This window comes from Oxyura jamaicensis, chromosome 1 (genome assembly GCF_011077185.1).
Source record: "Oxyura jamaicensis isolate SHBP4307 breed ruddy duck chromosome 1, BPBGC_Ojam_1.0, whole genome shotgun sequence".
In the NCBI taxonomy this organism is placed as follows: domain Eukaryota; kingdom Metazoa; phylum Chordata; class Aves; order Anseriformes; family Anatidae; genus Oxyura; species Oxyura jamaicensis.
Window position 1 is genome coordinate 170,507,870 of NC_048893.1, and position 9,791 is coordinate 170,517,660.

The window sequence follows — 9,791 nt, forward strand, 5'->3', positions numbered from 1 at the left end:
CAGGACCTGCCCCTTACGAACCCATGTTGGCTGGGACCAATGACTGCATTGTCCCCCCAGGTGTGCTTCAATAGCCTCAAGAATCATCTTCTCCATAATTTTACCAGGCACTGATGTGAGACTGACAGGCCTGTAGTTGCCAGGGTCTTCTTTCTTATCCTTCTTGAAAATTGGCACAACATTTCCCAGCTTCCAGTCTACCGAGACCTCTCCAGATTCCCAAGATCATTGAAAAATAATTGAGAGAGGCCCCGCGATGATGTCAGCCAGCTCTTTAAGCACCCTGGGATGAATCCCATCTGGACCCATGGACTTGTATGGATCCAGGTGGAGCAACAAATCCCACACACATTCAGGGTTGGTTGGGAGTTTGTTATTCCCACCATCAAGGTCCTCCATCACAGGGCACCCAGGGTCCCGAAGCCCATCATCAGTGTTGAAGACAGAGGCAAAGAAGACATTAAACATCTCTGCTTTGCCTACGTCATTGTCTGTGAGCTGACCTTCCCCATCAAGCAGCGGACCTATGTTTTCTTTGGTTCTTTTTCTTTTCACATATCTGAAAAAAACTTTTTTTATTGTCTCCATATATATGTATATATATGCATAAATTTCTATTTAAAAAATCCTTTTCTTCTTTACATCAAAGCACAAACATTGTGGAAAATTACATGATCCGGGCATTACAGAAGGACACTAAATTCTTGACTTCAGAGACTTCTGGCATACTTTTGCCTCTAAGATGAATTTGTTTACACTGTTTACCCCCTCATGGTGCTGCTTATTCTGTTTATTCATAACATAATTCTTTGGATACCAAGGACTGAATCTTACTTTTACTTTAACTGAAATTTAGAAGTACAAGTTCCTACACCTGTATCTGAGTTAGTCATTCTGACAGAGAAATATGAACAGTTCAGAGGTAGATGTGCACTTAGCAAACACCTACATCTAATCATATGACCTTGATTTCAGGTGGTAATACCTGAGCTTCAATTATTTAGCAAAACAGATAAACTTGAACTAACTGCCATGCTAGCAATCTGTCCACAGGTGGAAGTAAACAGCGTGCTGTAATGCATGTACCTCCTTAGATGTTGGAAGACAACACACAACAAACCTGAGAGGCAAGAGCAGAAGGGCAGTAAAAAGTTCCCAATGGTTTATTTGTAAACAGACATTTACTTTGTTATGTGAAAGATTATTTGCTGGGATTTCAAAAAGAGTTTGCAAATGCTGTATGAATAATAACCTGAATATTTATAAGCAAGTATCAGTGACACAGCTTTTCTTTAATCAGTCTCATGGAATAACCAAATGGGGAATTATATTGCAATAACTTTTTTCCAGGTCTTTCCATCTAATTAATCATTTTACAGAAACTGCAATAAAATGCTACTCTGCTAGTCACGCTGTCCAGAAATCAGTCCAATAATGTGTCACTAGACATCTTTCTATGTTATTCTTCTCTCTTCCATTCAGTGAAACAAATTGTGGTTGGACAGTGAAATGAGCTATACATTGATAAAGATTTACAGTGGGAGTTAATAGCCTTATTTTTTCCCAATACCAGATAAGTTGGTACACTTCCATAAATTGCACAAAATTACCTCCCAGCAAAATATTAGTTTCTAACTTTCTTTTTCTGTACAGATTTAAGAATTGGATTCTGATTGAAGTGATAGCACTCCTGTATGACTGTCAACATTTACTTTTTATTCCAGGTAAATTAATATTTTCTTGGACTTACCGGTATGTTTGCAGATGTATTCTTTTTCAGAGGGCAATTACTCTGTATAAAAATGTATGAGATGTATCAGTAGTTGTGACCTCTCTGCCACTGGCCCTTGATGATAAATTTCTTGAATGAACTCCATCAACAGGTTGGAACTGAGGGAGGCCAAACCTTGTGGAAGGAAATCTATCTCATGGTAAACTGTGCTTAGAGCTTGCTTATTACAAGACATGAAAAATAAATGGTATGGATGTGAAGCACATTTTTTCACCCACAGAATGACTTGGGGCGTAATGGACTGCATTCAGAAATCTTCAGTTATTTTAGTCAATCTTTTTTTGTATTTGCTTTCATTTTCTGCCAAAATATAGTCCTAATTTTTCAGGCATTAACTTCTACTTTTAGTCAGAAAATAACATTTAGAAACACAGTGTTTTTCACACCTTCTAGCTTAAGCCCTAGCACTTGTGTTGCATCTTTGTCCACAACAGAGAGTAAGATTTAATATACCAAGAAAACAACTTAATGTACTAGCAAAACATCATTTTGTGGTTCAGTGTAATATGCATAGGGTTTAGCCTCAGAGGATTCAGTGACTAAAACAGTAACAGAATGGGATTATTACTTACAAAGAATAAAATTAATGGCTAAGTATAGGAACCATTGGAATTGAACTACTTTGTCTCTTCATAGTCCAAAACGAATTGCAGAAGAAAGGGGGACAGCATAGTTTTTTAACATCCCCCAAATCCCCCATCATAAATACCAGCTTGGGGAAAACACAGTAGAGTGGTAATTTTTCTGTCTCATCAGATCACTAATTTGAGTTCATACTTCACAACAAACATTAAAATGTAAAATAGTTTTCTCATACAGCAATTAAAAACAAAACAAAACAACAATAACAAAAAATTACTGTATATCAGGAACTGTTGACACTGTTCTGGGCAGAGAGATCTTGACAAGAGAGTTGGGCAACCAACAACAATATAACGTTTAACAAGAGTAAGTGTTGTATTCTGTACCTGAGAAGGGGCAACTCCAGATACATGTACAGATGGGGGGATGAGAGGCTGGAGAGCAGACCCATAGAAAGGGATCTGGGGATTTTAGTTGCCAGCAAGTCGAACATGAGTCAACAGTGTGCCCTGGCAACCAGGAGGGCCAACTGTATCCTGGGAAGGATCAGGCACAACATTGCCAGCCAGTCAAGGGAAGTGATTGTCCCACTCTGCTCTGTGCTGGTACAGCCTCACCTTGAGTACTGTATGTGGTTTTGGGTGCCACAATACAAGAAGAACATAAAACTATTAGAGAGTGTCCAAAGGAGGGCTACAAAGATGGTGAAGGGTCTAGAGCAAAAGATGTATGAGGAGTGGCTGAAGTCCCTTGGTTTGTTCAGCCCAGAGCAGAGCAGGCTGAGGGGAGGCCTCATGGCGGCCTGCAGCTCCCTCACAAGGGGTGCAGAGGGGCAGGTGCTGAGCTCTGCTCTCTGGGGACAGTGATCGGACCCGAGGGAACGGCATGGAGCTGGGACAGGGGAGGGTCATGCTGGGTGTTATGGAAAGGTTCTGCACCCAGAGGGTGGTCGAGCACTGGGACAAGCTCCCCAGGGAAGTGGTCACAGCACTGAGCCTGCCAATGTTCAAGAAGCATTTGGACAATGGTCTGAGGCATATGGTTTAATTTTTGGGTGGTCTTTTCTGGAGCCAGAAGTTGGACTCAACGACCCTTGTGGGTCCCTTCCAACTCAGGATATTCTATAATTCTGTGATTCCATGTAAGACTGAAATACCACCCATTTTAGATCAGAATCATTATCAGGGAAAAGGAACAACAACAACAAAAAAAGGTAGCAAAACCTTCCACACTTATTCAGAACAGTAATTTCAGACATTCAATTTCAAACACCTTTTTCCATTTATTAGAAATTCATTAATCATTCAATATATTACTGATTGCAATAAAATGTGATATAAATCCTACAGTAACACCAAAGCGCATTTCATTATTGTGAATATGTGTGCGTGTCCATGTGTGTTTGCACTCACAGAATCCCCTAAAACATGTGAATTTACATCTGTAATTTAACATTTTGAGCTAAATTGCCTTTGATGTCCTTAGGAGTCTTGTCATGTAACACTTCGCAAGTGATAGCCTACTTCTTTCAATTCTAAAGATGTTTCCAACATTATAATTTTCTTTTAGAATTGATCTGAGTCCCTTCTGGGAATAAATATATGTGATTCTTTGTTTGATTTGAAAATACTGTGTTCATCTGATCAAACACTACAGTAAGAATTTTAATGAAAACTGGCATTAAAATGCATAAGGATTTTTTTAACCAAATTTTAGTCTTTATCTGATACTTAATCCAAAATGCAGAGTACAAAAATTAGTTACAGAAATAGTCAAGTAGTAAATAAAAATTGTACTGTGTGATATTAATGAACATAATTTCCAAGTTAAAATGTAAAATGTTTAATGAATTTTCTAAGAGCTGTTCTTTTTGGAAAATGTATTTATGAAGGTCATCAAGGGGAGATCAACTTGGATAAATTGTTGGTAACAAATTGCTCACTCGTTGTTACTATTTAGGAATTGGCAGTAACAGCTCTTATCTTGGTGATATTGGGGTCTGTCCCCACCAGAACTTGATAAAGCTCAATAAAATCTTTCTGAGTCATATTTTCCTCTTATGAAAGTGCTGATGGTATGCATCAAGCCTGACACCACAACATGCAGGAACAGTAGGTACTGTCCCCAGCAGGATGCATATTGTGCCTGCATAGTAGCTGTCAGAGGGGATCTCCCCATTTGCCAGCCAGAAGCAAGTATCCTGTTTGCCTTGGTTCATGACAAATGGGCTCAGAGGAGCTGGGAACTTTAATGGTATCACAGTAAAATGTGTATGTGTATGTCTGTGTGTATGCCCATCTCAGAACACAAATCTCAGAATATAAGATTGCTATCCACTCACTATATCCTGCTGAGCAAATGCATTTTTGATTACATGCCACTGAGTGGTGTAGTTCTGTTCTTGCAGCCACCCCACTGAAAATCCCTTGCAGCAAGCAGTGAACAAGACTAATGGCCTTTCATTTCTGTCTTCTAACCAGTGGCATCTAAATATTCTTGTCTTGTTAGCATTATTTTAATAATGAATATCCAATACATTACTTGCTTAGTACAATATTGTTCTCCTAGACCTCCGCTGAGTCATTTGCCTACATATCACACACATAAACACGGGCACAGAGAGAAAAATCTACTCCAAAATTTTCTGTTGAAATCCCCACCAGCTAAAATAATCACTAGAATTGCCACTGGTAATATGAATAAATGGCTTTGATAATTCCTTTATAATATGAAATTGAAGACATATCTCTTTTACACCCCTTTCTCTCACCTCCCTAACTTCCTTGCTTGGAGCCTCTGGTGATACTTTTAAAACTTATAATTTTATTACTGTTCTACACATCAAGAAGATACTTCACTAAATGCAGATACTTTTACTATGGTTTGTCTTTACTAAAAGTTTTACAAAAAGTAAAACACTCAGTTCAGTTTGTTGGTTACTTGAAAGCACTTATTTGTTGTGTCACAACAATAAAAACTATAAGTTAATGTTCCCCTAATATAATGTTTATCATCCAACAAATGTCCTTTTTTGCAATAAATTATTAAGATGAGTTTACATTAAGACTTTTTCTAAGTTCTAGTGGATACAATCACATTTTGATTAAGCTCGAGCAAGTGTTTCTGTAAAAGTGTGGGCTTTTTTCCTCATTGTTTGCTAGCATCAATAATTTGATTTTGCTTAAAATTCAGCATGAAAATTTTGATTACTAGTTGTCCTGTAGTGTAGATTTGATGTTCATTACCATCTCCTTAGTAACTATTACAGGTCAGTTAAATAATATCAGTGTGCCCAATACACTGAAGAGGGTGGCTGTTATTTTAAGATGCATGGCTATTAAAAGAATATTAAAAGAGGAGTACACCACTGAATCAAAGGTCCATCTGTCATGGTATCCTATTTATGGCACTGGCTAAGAGCAAATCTCTGTGTAAGAATACACTTACAGGGGCAACAGCCAAGTGACTGAAGTGATGCAAATAACTGGCCTGCTTTTTTTTTTTTTTTCTATTTTTTTTCTAATTCCTTGTTAAAATAAATAAATAAATAAAATAAGGAAGACTTGATAGGCCAAGAAAAAAAATAATCTATTTTTTCCTGAATAAATTGTATGTACTTACACACTTACATAGCAAACACAGCAATCATACACAAATTGGTTGTATTATTTTTATTTAGCTTTTAGTCAGATCTTTAGCTTTAAACTTCAGCTAAACCTCAGCTTTCTTTCATGCAAAAAATAGCCATTTTTAACACTAGGAAATATTTTAATTTTATTCCCCATATTTTCTCTCTTTTTCAGAAAGAAATGCAAAAATGTTACATTTTCAGATGTCTGCTCTTAACTCTAATTCTTCACCAAAACTACTTGTGAGTATAATGTATTTGGGAATAGCCTGACATCCTATGAAAATATTATAGTTCTGTCAAAATAATTTTTTGTTGAAACTCGCTTTCTCTTCCTTCACATTATGCAACATCTAGAATGCACACATGCAGTTTGTCATCAAAATGCGACAGCACTTACTTGTTTAGCAAAGTTGGCAACAGAGAAAATATTATGCCAGTTCTTTAAAGCCAAAAGTCCTTCCTTCCCTTTCCACTTACACATGCAGTTCAAGTTGCAGTCACATAATTGGGTCTCAGATATCTGAGAAATTGCTTCTCTCTCTCTCAAATCCCACCCAAGTTAAAAACTACTATTAAAGGTCACTTTTTCATTCCCCAACTGCTTTTCTCTCAGAAAGCTTCACTGGGGTACCCTAGTAATTTGCTTCCTTTTATCTGTTGATTTTCAGGTGTGTTAAGTCCAAGTTAGAGAGTAGAGAACTAACCTCTTTCCCAGGTTTTTCTGCTGGGTGAGTTTTGGCTGACTTAAAGTGGTTTAAAAATGCACTCCGATATATCATATTTACCTTAATGTTGTATAATGACCAATTATACAGTGTTGTACAGTTATTGCTATTTTCCATTCTCTGTCCATGCAAGAGGACTCTCTTAATATGTTTATTGTTTACAGCATCAAAACAAACAAAAAACCAACAAAATAAAACCAAACAAACAAAAAATAGAGAAGCTGAAGAAATTTGTCTTGTGGGGTTCCTCTGTGGAACTCAGCTGGAACTCTGCTCTTTTCAGCAGGAAGTGACTGACAACTGAGTTGCACAGCAGATGCACAGACAGACAGCTTAATCTCATGCCTGATGTAAACTAAGTCTACATGCCGTCTTGAAGGAATTCTTTCTCTTCCATAGTTTTTGCCATCAGTAGTTATATTCACTGCATATGTGTGTATGTATTGCTCGTGGTGAAAATACTTTCTTTTGAAACATCAGTTCACCAAAACTATTTGTTGTTGTTGTTGTTGTTTTGTTTTTGTTTTCCAAGAAATAAGCAAACTTTTATACCACTTGAGCAAAATAAGTACATTTGAGGGAAACTGGGCATTTAACATTCTGAAAATCAGGTGCTTCCACCACTGCTGACTTCTGTTGCACTTTACCATGATCTGTGTCATTCTTAGTTTAAAGCTCTCCTCACCACATTGTCTAGCCTTTTACAAAGATGATCTTGGCTTCACACTGTCAGGCAAATCTTCTCTCCACCTTACAGTGCTCAATCCTTAAAGTGGGTCCCATGGTTGTTAAAGCCAAATTCCCTTCAACACTACCAGCTGCACAACCAGATGCTATTCTGCAGGTGATGAAATTAATATAGTTGTATGACTTTGGTGTGACAGGGCTCAAAATCTGCCAGAGTTCTGAGGTAGTTCTGTTTAGATTATCTCCAATCCAGAGAAAGGATGATTTTTAAACTTAGTTTTAGTTTTGTTTTAGTAGACTAAAAAGTAATGTCTACTATGTTTCATAGACATATTCTAGTCTGTTAGATTAGAATATGCAGGTCTGAATAAAGAAAGCCTACAGTTATGCTTGCAGTAGTAAAATAAACACTGCCAGAGAGATCTCTCAGGCACCAGAACTTCATTGCCTGTGCTGTTAAATTGTTGAAATGGTTTCTAGCATGCTTTTAACCTGGGAGAATAAGCAGATATTCGCCTAGGTTCCTAGTGAGGTTTGGGATTTAGTAAAAGCCATACTCCATTCTCAATAGGCAGCATTGTTTCAGCCACCCTGTTCTGGAAACTAAGAGAGTGTAATAGTAAGACAGCGTAAGAGAGTGTAATAGGCATCATTCCATGCTGAAGAATAGTTTGGGAATATTTTGTTTTCTGGTTTCAATGAGTAAATGTGATTAGGAAAAACAGAATTAAACAATAATAATAATTAACAATAATTATAATAGAAACTACTTTGCCAGCTGTGCCCTTAAAAACAGGATCTCGTTTTCAGTCCAGCCACCGAAACCTTTTTTTTTTTTTTTTTTTAATTATAAGAAAATATATTCACTTCTTTCTAGTTCAAAGGAAATTCTGACCACTTCTCCAAAGCATTTTCTCACCTAATGCATAAAATGTGAATTTCCAAGTCTTTCTGTGAGTCTTTCAAATCTTTTCTGTTTGGGTATGTTCAGTTAATCTTATACACACAATCTTTTGTTTTATTTATTTATTGATTTATTTATTTTTCCTCTGGAAGTTTCCACGTGTCCCAGGAACTTCTTAAAAAATTAAAACCCAAGAACACACACACATAGGATAAACTTCCTTAAATAGGGCATTGTGCCCAATTTAATTAGCTGAATTCTCAGCAGGGCTAATTAGATTGGGTGGAGCTCCTTTGTGAAGGTTGTATTTTCTTCAGTTCCAGAGAAACAGCATTTGGGCTAGCAGTGATCTGCACAGCTCTGTATTCAGCTCTGTATTCAGCGGGGTAAGCTCCTTTGGAAAGTATATCATCAGAAATCTGTTTTGAAACAACCATTTTGCAAAAACGTGGCTGCTTTGTGTCTTTTAACCTAGTTAAAATATATAACTGCTGCTGTTTTTTGTTTTGTTTTTCTCTAGATGTGGTATTTCCTGCTCTACTTCCATTAGACATTTTAGAATCAATCCAGTTCGTGTGAAGAGCAAAGCACAAAACATGCTGGCAGGACACTGAAGCAGGTGCATAGACGCTGTGCTCCATCATGTATGACTTCGCAGATGAGAGACTAGATTTTGTTAAAATGATTATCTGTAATCCTAGACATTAAAATGGGGTAGTAGGCCAAGTTTTTTTTCTCTCTATTGGAGAAGAATCTTGTTAGAAACTAATCCAATTTATAGATGGGTCATTTGTGGCTCACTCCCATAACTGTGGGTCTGGATTTTTGTGACAGATGGATGAGTTGACATTCTTAGTAGGAACTGTGCTCCCTGCAAATACATTAGGATACATACATGGTATTTTGCCTCTCTGAAGTCGTGAACGTCTGTTGGGATGGCATTTTGCCTACTCACAAGTCAGAAGAGAAGTCAAGCAATGGTATGTTTATGCGGACAGTTGGCATTACCCTGCAAATGTCACTTTTTTCATTCTGTGCCAGTACTACATATTGGCACCACATGCCTCTTTACACCTAATTACATGAGTTGACACTTACATGACAGAACTGAAATGGTTGATCTGAGAAGGAAGGAAAGAAAGGTTGAAATTTATGGTTGCTTTTACAAATATAAGTAATATGTTTGTGGACTTGTTAGAATGTCAACACACAGGGAAAGTCATGGCCCTTCCACTGTCTCACATTCAAGTCATTTTCCTAAAATGTAGTGATCATCAGTGTCCTCCATTTTGGCACAGATGAACATCTGATGAGGTTAAGTCCTTCTACTAAGAAGTTTGTACTTTGCAGATATGAACTTTAAGAGGTTGGGGGGTGGTAATAGAAATATATATATATATATACACATATAAAGAAAAAGTAGATTAAGATTGTTTATCTGTTGCAAAATCCAATAGAAATAAAATGTGA